Source organism: Lissotriton helveticus, chromosome 3_1, assembly GCF_964261635.1.
Source record: "Lissotriton helveticus chromosome 3_1, aLisHel1.1, whole genome shotgun sequence".
Taxonomy (NCBI): domain Eukaryota; kingdom Metazoa; phylum Chordata; class Amphibia; order Caudata; family Salamandridae; genus Lissotriton; species Lissotriton helveticus.
Genome location: NC_136061.1, coordinates 2,010,339,067 through 2,010,352,956, shown reverse-complemented (window position 1 = coordinate 2,010,352,956; position 13,890 = coordinate 2,010,339,067).

Genomic DNA, 13,890 nt, shown 5'->3' with positions numbered 1-13,890 from the left:
GCGTTCCTCTACGGCTGCCCGATTCCGCAAACTCTGGCCCCCATTACCAGAGCGGTCTTGCTGGCTTGGCGTACTGCCCTACGCCACACGGGATGGGACTGCAAACTTACCTGCCAAACGCCTCTCTGGCAGCGTCATGCCCTTCCCCACGCTCAACACTACCGCTACCTGCAGCTGCGTCACGCCCTCCATGCACACCTCCCCGCGCCAACTACCCTCCCAGAATTTAGCCCACTAGAGGCCCAGGCAATGATGGGAGACCTGGGAAGGGGGGGGAGTGTCCCGAATCTATCGCGCCCTAGTCAATAACAGCCCCGCATCCCTTGACCACCTGCGTGCCCGATGGGAGGAGTGGGTGGGACCCCTGGAAGAGGCCGACTGGAGAGACGCTTTGATGGCCCCACGCACCCTGACCACGTCCTCCAAGTTGCGGCTGGTACAGATATACTACCTGCACTTGTCCTACCTCACCCCAAGAGAGGCTTTTTCGAGCCCACTAGAGAGCCTCCCCGGACGGCCCTAGATGCGGGCACTCCCCGGCCGATTTTTTTCACATGGTATGGATGCGCCCGGGGCTGGAGGGGTTTTGGAGGGGAGTGGAGAGAGAGTTAACACAGGCCTTGGGGTGGGAGGTCCCTCATGACCCACTTCGGACGCTCCTGGGGATATTTGACGGCCTGGATGGCACTAGATCAGACAAACGCCTGCTGGGGACGGCGGTGGCCGTGGCTAAGCTGGACATAGCACGTCACTGGCTGCGAGACTCAGCTCCCACGGTGAAGGGCTGGAAGAGAGGGGTGGACTGGTGCGGGGCCCAAGAGGAGGCCCTCTGTGAATCCCGGGGTTCGCCGGAACAGTTCTCCAGATTTTAAGGGAAATGGTATAACCTGCTGCCACCGTGATCCCTGATCATTGCCTTGTTTCTTGCCCAATCCAAATGTATGTGATATCGGACTGCATTGTTATAAACCCTTTTATGTATGCTGCTGATTTTCTCCATTTGTGCCTGTTGATTGCTGAGCTGCTGCCAATGAATTGTCCTTGTTGTTTTAAAAATGCCAATAAAGTTGATAATCAAAACAAAAAAGTCAATCATCTACAGTCACTCTATATACAAACTTGAGATTCAACACAAGGTGAATATATTGAGGTGCCCATTCTCCAGACAGTTGGGACGTGTGTAAATCGAACTTCTCTTGATGCACCATTTCACTAGGTTTGTGAAAGCTGTGAAATTGGTCACTGTTGTATCGAATGAGTTGCTTGAACTCTTATATGGTGTCATTGTGAAAGGGGGTGATAATAAGCTATGATAACATCTAACATTTTTACCGATGCAGCATACGGCCTGGCATGTGAAAGCATGTTGCACAATACTAGTGTGCTAAGGCATGTCTACGAAGTAGCTGTAAAGTGAACTAGAGAGGAATGCACTTTGTTTTGTATTTCTTGCCTTGTAATAGAAAATGTATAAGGGCAGACTAGTCAATAAGCACATTACCTGGACAATGGTGAAATTGTTGAATACTATTTTGAAGGTGGTAGCTTCCTTCTGATGCACTGAACCTGATCATGGCCCAGGCTATACATATCACACAGAACAAGAAGAATGATAACTGGAGGTGAAGCAGGATCTGGGGGGTCTTCGGAGAATGTCCAGGCCCTCAGCCACAGCTTTATAGTACTGCAGAGGAGGTGATATCTCAGCTGTACTTGACGACCACACCACTCCACTGAGGGGTTGGAAAGGGAGCACAGGAAGAGCCACAGCATCCTAACAAGCTTAGGTAATGCCATTTGCAGGAGCCTGTCAGTCAACTGAGATTGAAAAGGGCCTAGACCACTAGGAGAAGTGCACCTGTTGGCAAGTAGAGGGAGAGGCATGCTAGCTACTTTACATCAATGTAAATAAAGATACAGGAGGGCAGGGACAAGAAAGCGAGCAAGCACCAGCAGATCTATAACCCACCAGAACAACAAATATAGAAAGAGGACAGCTGATTAATAGAAGACGGTGGCTATTTTGGAATAGAAAGAACTGAGCTAGTTATTTGTTTATGAAGGACCTGCCAGAGATGCCTGCGGTGAGCAATTAAGCCCCTCTCACCTTTTGTTAACTGGTGGGGAATTAGAGAAACAACACATTTGGATGGTTTGAATCAGGGAAAAAAGGACAGGTTATTAGAACAATATTAAATAGGCGCTGAACATAACAGGCCTTTCTTCCCTTGAGGACAACAGACTAACACAAAACCATTTACCATTATATAACACAAAACCATTTACCACTATATACACACAAGGTGCTGAATACCCAGAAATGCTACACTATCAAAATATTACACTACATTTCATTAGGTGACAACCCTCACACAAATACCCAATCAAGAAACAGGGTTTGGAAGGCATCTTGAACAAAGCCATACCCGGTGAAGGACACAAGCGATATCGTGCTGCGGACCCCGGTGCACTGGGGAATGGTGTAGTGGTGCTGACGGACGGTGGGATTCGAAGATGGCGCCCGGAGGGAGGTGATAGTTGCCAGCAGGAAGCGGCGGCGCTGCGGAGCAGCGGAACCCGGCTCTGAGGACTGGGGCGTATGAGCGGGACATCCGAAGAGAGGGACTCACACTGGTAGAACGGACCTGGGGTGGAGAGCGGCCGTATAAGGGAGGTGTGTGCTGGAAAATGCGCCCCCCCCCCCCCATTGGACATACAGCGGTCCTGGAACTGTGTGACCCACGAGCAGGGGAGGCCTGCCACTTGGGCTGCGTTGCAGGCACTTCGACATATGGGGCACAAAGCCAATTGCTAAAAACCGAGGACGCTTGGCGGGACCCCTGCTTGTTCATATTCTGAATGACCAGGACCGCGACATGATACTGAGAGCGGCGCGAGAAAATGCTCCTATTCGATTTGAGAATAAAACAATCTCCTTGTACCCGGATTTTACATTGGCGGTCCAGAGGGCTAGGGCCACTTTCATGGAGGCCAAGAGGAAGTTCAGGGCGCGCAACCTGAAATACGCCTTACTCTTCCCGGCCATGTTGAAAGTGATCTTTAGACCAAAGTCTCTTTTCTTTGAGAACCCGTATGAAGCTGCGGATTGGCTTAATATCACTTTCTCCCCCCCCCCCGGCCATGCAGGACTCCAGGCCGAGTGGTGGATCGGGGAACTCCACACGACGACGAGTTGTGTCATCGAGACTAGCTGAGATGAATCATAGGGGGTCGGCTCCTGGGCTATCACCGTCAACGGAACAAATTACAAGCAGCCAGAAGGTCGCTTTGCTGATGGCGGCGGCACTGGCGGAACATGATGCTAGGATACAGGCGGTTTCTGTCCACTCGGAGGGGGCGATGGCCCTTTCGGAATCAGAATCTAGCCTAACTTTGTTCCTGCTGGTGACTGTACAGACGGCGGATAATTACTGAACTAGGAAAGGGTTCCGGACAGAAGTGGTATCGTAGAATGTGTTGCCTAGTGCACTGTTGTATTGTTGATATGATGAGGTGGCCTGTTCTATGTTAGTACATAGCATGTAAAGGGTTTGAGCTGGGGTACTGAGAGTATGAAACATGTACTGAGTAAATGTCAAAGAGTGCGATGGTGGTTGCCTCCCCCACTGTGGCGACTGCATTGAGATATGATATTAGTAGATTTCTGGGGGACCTGAGTATTGGGGAGTTTTACTGTGTTTGAGGGCTCAGCGTTAGCCGATTTGATAATGTCCAGACTCGGTGGTTCCTGTGGACCCGGGTGGTCACTTAATGTAAGGTCTAATGGCACACTCTGACACATACAGATGTCATTCCTGGAATGTTCGGGGCATGGGCTCCATTCAGAAGAGACATAGACTGTTTGCACAACTGAATAGGCAGAAAGTGAATGTGGCATTTTTTCAGGAGACTCACCTAAATCATGATGAGGCAATTAAGCTGAACAGGAAGTGGAGGGGCCAGTTGTTCTTTACGTAATATTCGGCCTTCGCAAGGGGGACCACGATATGGCTGATTAATGGCACGCCCTTTAAGCTACTAGAACAAAAGATTGATAAGGAAGGAAGATATGTGTTAATCCATTAGTTACTTGATGGGGAGCACATTGTGCTGGGCAGTGTTTACACACCAAATTCGGGACAGGACAAGTTTTGGGAGGGTTTGAATACGCTGCTGGCCGGCTGGGTTGGGCTATCCGTGGGTGGTAAGGGGTGATTTTAATGCGATGTTAGACATCGGACTAGGTAGGTCCCACCCACCACTACATAACGCACCTAGTAAGAAAGCTGTGACGGTACTGAGAAACGGGGCAAGCGGGTGGGGAATTATGGATGTATGGAGGGAACAACCCTGCAGTATAAGGGAATACTCATTTTATTCCCAAATGCACAAATTACGTACGCTTAATGACAGGATATTCTGCTCAGCCACGCTGATGAGCTCAGTTAGGGACTCCACTCATTTAGGGAAAACATTGTCAGACCATTGCCCGGTGGGGATCACACTGCAGTGGGGCAAAATTCCGACCCTAGTGCCGACATTGAAACTGCAACCGCAGCTGCTAGAAGACTCCTTCTTCAAAACAACACTGGCCAGTACTATAGATACTTATTTCTCCGAAAATGCAAACACGGCCTCCTCCAGGCAGATTGAATGGGATGCATTGAAAACGGTGTTGAGAGGAGTGGCGATCAGTACAAGGGTGGGATTGAGACACGCACTAGTCACGCAACTTACTGACATAGAGAATACACTGGGAAGAATGGAACAGAGGGCCGCAGGATGACACAAGCAGGGCGCAACTACAAGAAGCTAATATACGTTATGCCGAATTACTGGAAGATCTGAGACTGGTGGATAGTAGGCTTCATGCTCAGAAACAACATACGATAGCGGACAGGGTGGGACCGTTGCTGGCTAGGATTGTCAGATGCCCCACCGGTTGTCCCCATACTGGAGGTTAGAAATGTATAAGGTGATATGGTAAGCACACAACTCGACATAAATGAAGCCTTTAGGGAATACTATGAAACATTATATGCTAGGCCGGATGATGAGGGTGGGACGGAAATGGATGTCTTTTTTGACGGGTTGCACCTCACTCAGTTACTACAGGCACACATAGAGGAACTCCGACTCCCGGTGACTGCGATAAAAATCAAAAAAGCGATACATAGCTTGCCCCGGAATAAATCGAATGGCGGGGATGGGTTGCCGGTGGAAATTTATGCCGCATTTGCCGACCTACTGGTACCCCACTTACAGCGGCTATACCACTCATCCTTGGAGGTGGGCACCCTGCAGCTTACCACGTTGCAAGCTATGGTGGTTTCAGTGCCGAAACCCGGAAGGGATAGCACGAATATGGCAGGTTATAGGCCCCTCTCATTACTAAATGTAGATTACAAGATACTGAGTAAAATACTGGCGGATCGGATTAGTCACTACGTACCGCAGCTAATACACAATGACCAATGTGGGTTTGTCCCAGACAGAAGTACAGCCCTTAATATAAGACAATTACATCAGGTGATGGCTTACACTCTCCAACGGACTGACGCAGTGGGTTGTATTTCATTAGATTTACGTCAGGCCTTCGATTCCATACAGTGGTAATATATGTTTTATGCTCTAGCCAGATATGGAATCCCTGCGGAATACATCAAATGGGTGACACTGCTGTATACAGACCCTATGGCACAGGCGAGAATGGGTAGGCATATTTCAAGGCAATATGTGGTTGCAAAGGGCACCAGGCAGGGATGCCCGCTGTCGCCCCTGCGGTTTATTTTGGCATTAGAACCCTTGCTATTGAAACTACGCACGACTGCCCTGACATAGGGGAATAGTACTGGGCCCTACCACACATACTGTATCTGCATATGCAGACGATCTAATATAGTATTTTAGTGACTTGGATGCAGACTATGAACCTGTGCCCTCGATTTTTGCCATATTCCAAAAATGATCGGGATTGTCGATAAATGAAAACAAATCCTATGCCTATTACTTTAAGGATGCAACACGTACTGGTGCACTAGTCTTTGGGGACTGGTTGTTCCGGATAGCGCCTGGCACCTTCAGATACCTGGGGATCAATATAAACAGGGCTACTGATGACCTGCTGGAGGGTAACCTGGGAAGGGCTATTACCTCGCTGCGATCCCAAATAAAGTTCTGGGTCACTTTGCCTTTATCTGTAGCGGGGAGGGTAGCAATTACCAAGTTGGTGGTGCTTTCCAGACTGCTGTATTTCTTCACCAACGTGACCGTACTGATACCGTTCAAGATGTTTAAAATGCTCTCCTCTATGCTTACTGAATTAATATGGGGTAGGGGCAGGCAGCGTATAGGCCTTGCAAAGTTGTGCCTAGATACTAAGCAAGGGGGAATGGGAGTCCCTGACCTGAAAGCCTATTGCTACGTGAGTCAATTGCAATGGCTGGCGTACTGGTTAGCAGGGCGAAACTTGCAAGAAATTGACATTGACAGGGGGGCACAATACATACACTAATGCTGCCTAACAGCAAAATCCCACCGTCGGCACCAAACGTTTTGAACATTGCATTGCTCTACTGGAGGCATTCACTTCGATATACCAAGGCGGCGGCCCTGTATGTCCCCACTATACCCCTGCTGGGGTTCCCCACACAGTTGGGCAGAATCACAATGAGACGGATCGGAGCCTGGGAGGAAGAAGGAGTGACCACAGCGGGCAATTTCTTCAGAGAGGGAACTATGATGTCACATGATGGGTTTACGCGGGAACATGGAGCACCAGACACGCTGTTGCTTCTGCATGCCAGCCTCTCTCACTACATCCGCACTACATGGGCACCTGGGGGGGTAGAACCAGCCACACATGCGCTGATCACTATGCAGCATTTGATGGGCAATGGCAGACACCTTACCAGGTGGTTATACAAAGGCATTCTCACAGTGGCAGCAGTGTCCCTCCTGACTCTGCGTGATAAGGGAGAAACGGATATGGGATGGGCATTTAGTGACAAAGAATGGAGTGTGTTGGTGGAATACCCTAGGAAGGTGTCAAGAAATCCGAAATTTAAGTTCATACAACTTATGCAACTGCATAGAGCATATCTGACGGCGCACAGGCTGCAACGTATGTTCCCAGATTCATCGGATATGTGTCCACGCTGTCAAACACAGGCAGCGGATTTGATGCATGTCGGACACCATGTAAAGTAAGAACAATAGACAGCACTCCAGCCGTGTGAACATCATAAGCATGACTGAATACATAAACTGGCCAGTGAGAGGAGAAGGCCACCATTGTGACAGAAGAAGATAAAAGGCCAATGCAAATGGCTTAATATCCAAATCTAAATAGCCCAGCCATCTACTCTTCATGAAACCATTAACAGCAAGCTACTAAAAACATTGAAGAGCCTGTACAGATATCCCAACAGATAATTCCAGAAATAATTGAGAGAGCTGACCACAATAAAAACAATTGTGGAAGACAATACAACTAAACAAATGCTAAAGACTTCACCATTAAATAAGACATACCAAGCTTTCAATGTGCTCTTGGAGACAGCAGAAGATCAATTGTCATTCATGAAAACCGGAATATAGGACATACTATTTACTTTTCTGGAATCCCAGAGAGGCTAAAAAAGCCACCTGACTTATCCCAGAGTTCTACAAAATAACTTTTATCCTTCCACTGGAACTACAGAGCTCATTGGATCCGATCAAGCAAAAGTGCTGGATCATCAAGACCCAGTCTGCTTGCTTTCTCTCAGGCAGCAGCAAGCATGGCAACTGATCCTTACAGAAAAAACAATACTTGTTTCAGTTGGGAGAAAATGAGGTTCTTTTATGAGACTAACTCAAAGAGTAAGAAATTCCTAATACTAAGACTCAGCCTTTAAAAAAAATTGGAAATTTGTTGTGACTTGCTTGAAGCAACTGTTATTTTGGTAACAATATATGGAAGATCAATAGAATTTGACAATCCTAAATCATTGGAACATTTCTTAAATACCATGGAAGCATTTTCTATGGACACTTAACTCCGTACTCCATCTCAACTATGAAGAACAAAGCACCTATCAAGTGGGAAAGAATTATTTGAGTTTTAAAGAAGACAAAAGACATTGAATAAGAGATTTAAAGACCGACAGAAACTCCCAGTTCTAAGAGACAAATCAATGTTGTCACTAAAGGACACTGATGATAATTGACAACTCGCCCTACATAGTGGGCATAGACAAACATGGTTGTGGTTACTTAAAGCCAGTGTATATTCACTCTCACTCACTGCTGGTATGATAAATTATTTTAATAAGATTGCTTGTTGATAGTATCCGTGCAGATAGACATCAAGATTTAATGTTGTATGTATAGATGAAAGATGGGGAGTTGGGCCAATATAACTGATTGGGGGTTTCAGAAGACCAATGATAGATTGATGTGGAATCAATCTAATTTAGTTCTGGCCTACCAACCCAAGCTAGGTAGGGCGGATCGGAGGAACATACATCTGCGAAATTCAGATGTCATACACTGAGTAGGTAAATCAGAAACTTACTCCTAAGGGTCACCCCTCCTCTCTTTCATCAGGCAGCACATTTGCAAAATGTACAGGCTGAGGACAAGTAGAATCGGCAATGTTGTAAATCCATTAAAAAAACATTCAGGTATGCAGACCCTGGGGAGCCCTTTCAGCGCTCCACTGATGAATCAAAGCCACTCCTGTTTGCACCTTGTGGAAACTGGATGTTAGAAAGTACTAATTTTGCACTGTTCACTCCAATTTGTTTGCTGAATGATACTGGTGGTAACGGCCTCTAACTTTACCCTGAGCTCTGTAACCAGGACCAGGGCCAGTGTTATTTTTAAAAAGGCAAATGTAATAGGGTACACTGTACACTTACAATTTTCAATGACCGACCCTATAAGTCCCTAATAGATCATGAAGCCAGGGTGTGCAATCTACCTATGAGTCCCTAGAGGGGCATGGAAGTTTAAAATCCCAGCAGGTTTCCTGCACTTGCATGGGAGCCTGCTGTCCTTTTAAAGGCAGGCCTGCCTTGCAGCCTGTCTTTAAAAGTAAACTCCCACAATCGATATTGACAGACCCCTATAATAAGTCCCTAATATATAATGGGGCTAGGAGGTTCAAACTACCTGTACATCCCTAGTATATAATAGGGCATGGAAGTTTAGAGGCCCAGAAGATTTCCACCACTTGCATGTATGCACTACTGAGTGAATTTTGTCATTTTTAAAGGCAGCTTGGCTTTGGTGACTGTCTTTAAAAGTAAAACTTTGGTGATATGGGCACTTTAAAAGTAAAAGTGATAAGCTACCTTATTTTTACATATTAGGCACCCCCACAGTCTAGAGGGGTAAACCATTCAAGAATTCAAAAGAGTGGTATTGATAAAGTCAACTACTTTCCACTGTTGAATTTATCATAACTAGTACTGAAGAGAAGTTATAGAACATTCTCTTCTGTAAGCCAAAATCCAGCTTTCTAGTGGTCTCTCCTAATTTGTCAGCCTTAACAGGCTTAGCCAGGCTACTTTGATTAGGTGATAAGTTGTCTGGCTGGAACGGAGCTTATTTGATGGTAGGAGCTCAGAAGCTGAGCAGGATGGGTCCTGCAGAGGGGGCAGGGTAAATCAAACTGAGCCCAAAGAGCTAGCAGATCAGTAAGGAATGCTAGGCGTATCTACCCCCACACCTTGTGCCCCAGCCAGATAGCAGGCCTAGGACAGGAATTTGCAGAGGTCAGGGGGAGGAGAGCTCATGGAAATGAGTCAAACTGTGGGTTGAATTAGCTAGCTCTTACTCCTCTGGAGTGAAATCATCCATGTTGTATTTTGGAAGTGCAGTGCTTTGTGGTACAAGAAGATGCCACACTTTGGAGGACGTTGTTTTGCTTTAGACTGGCACCCAAGATCTCTTTGGACAGAGGTGCACCCTACTTATCGCCCCAGAACACTGAATAAATATGTGAGAGCTGCATAGTCTCAGATCTGCAGCCTGAAACTACAAGGAAAATGGCTGCCATGCTGGAATCTGGATTTGCACCCAAAGGCCTGCACTCTGACTAACTGTGCCTGCTGCACAATCTTGTACTACAGCCCTGTGGACTGTACCTTGTTTCAAGAAGGATTAAGGAGTGGATTCCCTACAAGCTACAGGTTAGCAGAGCCCACCTGCTTCATCTCCACAAAGAGTCCCCATCATGGAGTGCGTCCAGTGGACTTTTAAGGATTTGGGCAGGTGAATTGTAGTCCAGACATTCCAGAGACCATCTAGGAGATTCTAGACATTTAGATTGGTGATTTGTACACTTTGAACCTACAAGGAGTCCTTCAAGAAGCACCTTCTGATGTTGGTGGAGCCTTTATAAAAATTAGCTCAATGAGGTGACCGACCCAATGTTGAGAGTCAAGTCAACTACCTTTAACCACAACCCGGTCAGGATTTCATGCTTGTCCCACTGAAAGCTCTGCAGTGCCAGACTTCTATTTGTTCATAAAAATATTTACTATTTTTATAAATTGGTGTGGGATTTTTTGTGTGGTGTCTTACTTATTTGATGTTTTTCGATGCTTTACTCTCCTGTCTTCTAAGTTAGACCTGACTGTTCGTTGTCCGCTACCAAGGGTTAAGCAAGGAGCTAATATACTGAGACCTTTACTGGACCCTATACCATGTTGGTAGCCTTATTGAAAGTGGTAGGTGCATACTTACTTACCCCTATCAATAACTCAGTTTCCAGCACCGGATGTCACACAAAACATTATAAGTCATCCTGAAATTGGCCTGTGATCCTGTTAAACTTCAGACACAAACCAGCTAAGAACACATAGCTTGTGTGTGTCACAAACGGGTACAGTTTTACTTATGTATAGATTTCCAATACAAGTCCCAATAGTCTCATCATACAGCGTCACAGATCAATTAACTATTGTAAATATCCTCCAGAGTCCCACAAGTAAATACCCAACCAACGTGCATGTTTGCCCTGACAACCAATAGACATCGAGGTCTTAACATAATTTCACTTAATGTACAAAGGCTGACCCAATTCCTAAAACTGAGAAAAGTCTTTGTCACGATCGGCCTCCACAGGATCAGGGCGATGCTCAAAGGGGTCCACCTCTTGACTGCCCGAAACTCTGACTAAGTGTAAACACAGAGCCTCTAGGTAATCAAGCGAGGGAAAGGTAAGGGAAGGGGCTGGAACGGAAGGGACCACTGAAACGAGAAAAAACAAAACACAATGTTATAGCAATGATCTCTGACTACACTCATATATTTCTCGCTAGTAGAACACCTACCCCAGTTACTTCACTGGATGCAACCCCCTCTCTTGGATGTATGTGGTAGATACGTCTCTATTCTTACACCTAACAATCTGAAAGAAGCAAACAGGATTATTCCTTGTAAACACTAATAGAGCTCTTGTATCACCTAAAATGCACCATACATACCAGTCCCACTTCCCTTTCACAACCAACATAAAGCCCTTCTCCAGTAACCGGTAATTGTAGAGTAAGAAGCAAACAAAAGTTCCACAGTCAATAAGTAACCCAAAAGATGACTGGTAAATCCGCAAGAAACAGAAAAGTTCAAATACTCCAAAACCAGAAGTCAGTAGGGCTATAAATCCATCCAAAGCAAAGTTCGGGAAATGAGTTCTTTGTTCCAGTACCAAAACACTTCAGCAAGCACAGGAAAAACACAGTTACTTATCTCTCTGAAGGAGTTCGGAAAGGGTAGAAGCCGCCCGCTTCGAGAATGATGGATCAGCGTCTCAGCCGAGAACGCTCGCAGGCAGAGTCCGCCGCAGCCGCGGGCGGTAATTTCTGATGTCCTTTTCCGGCTCGGAGTGAGGCAGCCGCCCCCTCCGTGGACGAAGACCGAGCGTCTCAGCCGAGAACGCTCGCAGGCAGAGACCGCCGCAGCCGCAGGCGGTAGTACCGGAAACAGACTTAGAGTGAGGCAGCCGCCCCCTCCGTGGACGAAAACCGAGCGTCTCAGCCGAGAACGCTCGCAGGCATAGACCACCGCAGCCGCAGGCGGTACTAAACAAGGAAATCCTTCTCAGGCTCGGAAGAGAGCAGCCGCCCCCCTCCGAGAACGAAAATCCAGTTTCTCAGCCGAGAACGCCTAGCCAGGAATTATCCAGGAATGTCCAAAGAACCACGAAGCATCCAGAACACAGTTCCAATAAGGAATCACGTACAACTCTCGTCTGCACCCCGGAAACCTATATACTGTAAGCTCCTCCTACTACAGGGCCTTCTGGGAGTTGTAGTCCGTAGGCGCAGCATGGCAAACCGTGACAGTCTTGACCTATATAAGGCCAAATAAAACAGACTTATCTTTGAATCAAAAAATGCACTTGTCTCCTGAGGACAGTGATAAACTTAGAAGGAACTGATTAGGAAAAATATACTGTGCAAGTATGTTATGTAACACAGAACACTAACATCTCACCAAAGCAACATACTGTTGAGTTGCAATACAGAGTAGGAAGGGGGTACCTTTATGGATTCAAAAAGACACGGGCGGATCCACAAGGCCATTTTATACTAATCAATAGCACAAAACAGAAACAAACTTCAGTAATAGGGTCCATATACACATTTATAGGAAATAAAGACACTTTCCTCATGAATATCTCTTGGACGTTGTTCTTTCTGAATAAGACAAGTGTAATTTTAGGAGGATACTGGAAGTTAGTTCTTGACACATTCATAGACCAATCAGGATGAAAAGACACCAAACAAGGGCCAGGTATGGTGATCTTATAAGACCTAAGACTAACTATAAAATTAAAGGATCTTTAAAAAAAAAAACTATGAACCCAGTTGAGAAAGACTATGGGCCTGATTTAAATCTCAGCGATGGGTTCCTCTGTCACAAAGGGGCCGGGTATCCCGTCCGCCGAAATATAAATCTTATAGGACATAATCGGATTTATATTTCGGAAATCAGGATATCCATCACTGTTGTGAAGGAGTAACCCATCCACTGAGATGTAAATCAGGCCCTTTATTCTGTTAACCCCTTCGGTGCGCATGACCGCCGGGGGCCGTCATGCGTCACGGTGGGCACGTGTGGAGGACGTCCGTGGGCTGTCTGAATCCCGCCCACTATTTAAATCGCAAAAATGTGTGCAACGCTGAAGGTGCGCATGGAAGAAGATCATGCATTGATTATTTGTTGTTGTTGGGTGTTGCTACTGTGTTGCGTCACAGACGCATCGATATTTGCAAATTAAGCTTTAAATCTCAATGCAATAAGACTGCTAGTAAACTTAGCTTTATTAGCTCCACTGGGGGGTACCACTTTTGGACTATCAGAAATTATGGCAAGAATTCCTGACAATGTGGGACTTTATACAGGGAAACCTGATATGACTGAGAAAACACTAACTTGTAGAATGGGACGACTACATGATAGAGATGAGTTATAAGAGGTTACCCATAAACACCAGAGATCATTCGCAACTCTGATGACAGGGGCTGAACTAGGTACATGTATGCCATGGAAAATAGAGAAAATTCCTTCATATCACTCCTGGCTGCAGGATATACATGAAATCGCATCATAAGAAAGAATAATTTACATAGTCAAATGGCAAAACTTGAGAAAATATGAAGGGACTTTTTGATCTAACTGACAGATATAGAAATGAAGAGCTAGCAACACTACTGATATGACCCTCCTAGAACCAAACTTGTCAAAACAGTGAGTAAACAACAGGACAAGGAGCAAATGGAGAAACCACAGGATGAACAGGCGTGGCTTCCCATTTCACAATAAATGGTGTGGTAATATTGGTTGTATTTAGTGCCAGTTAGAACTTTAAGCATTGGTTGTGAATCCTGCATTTAC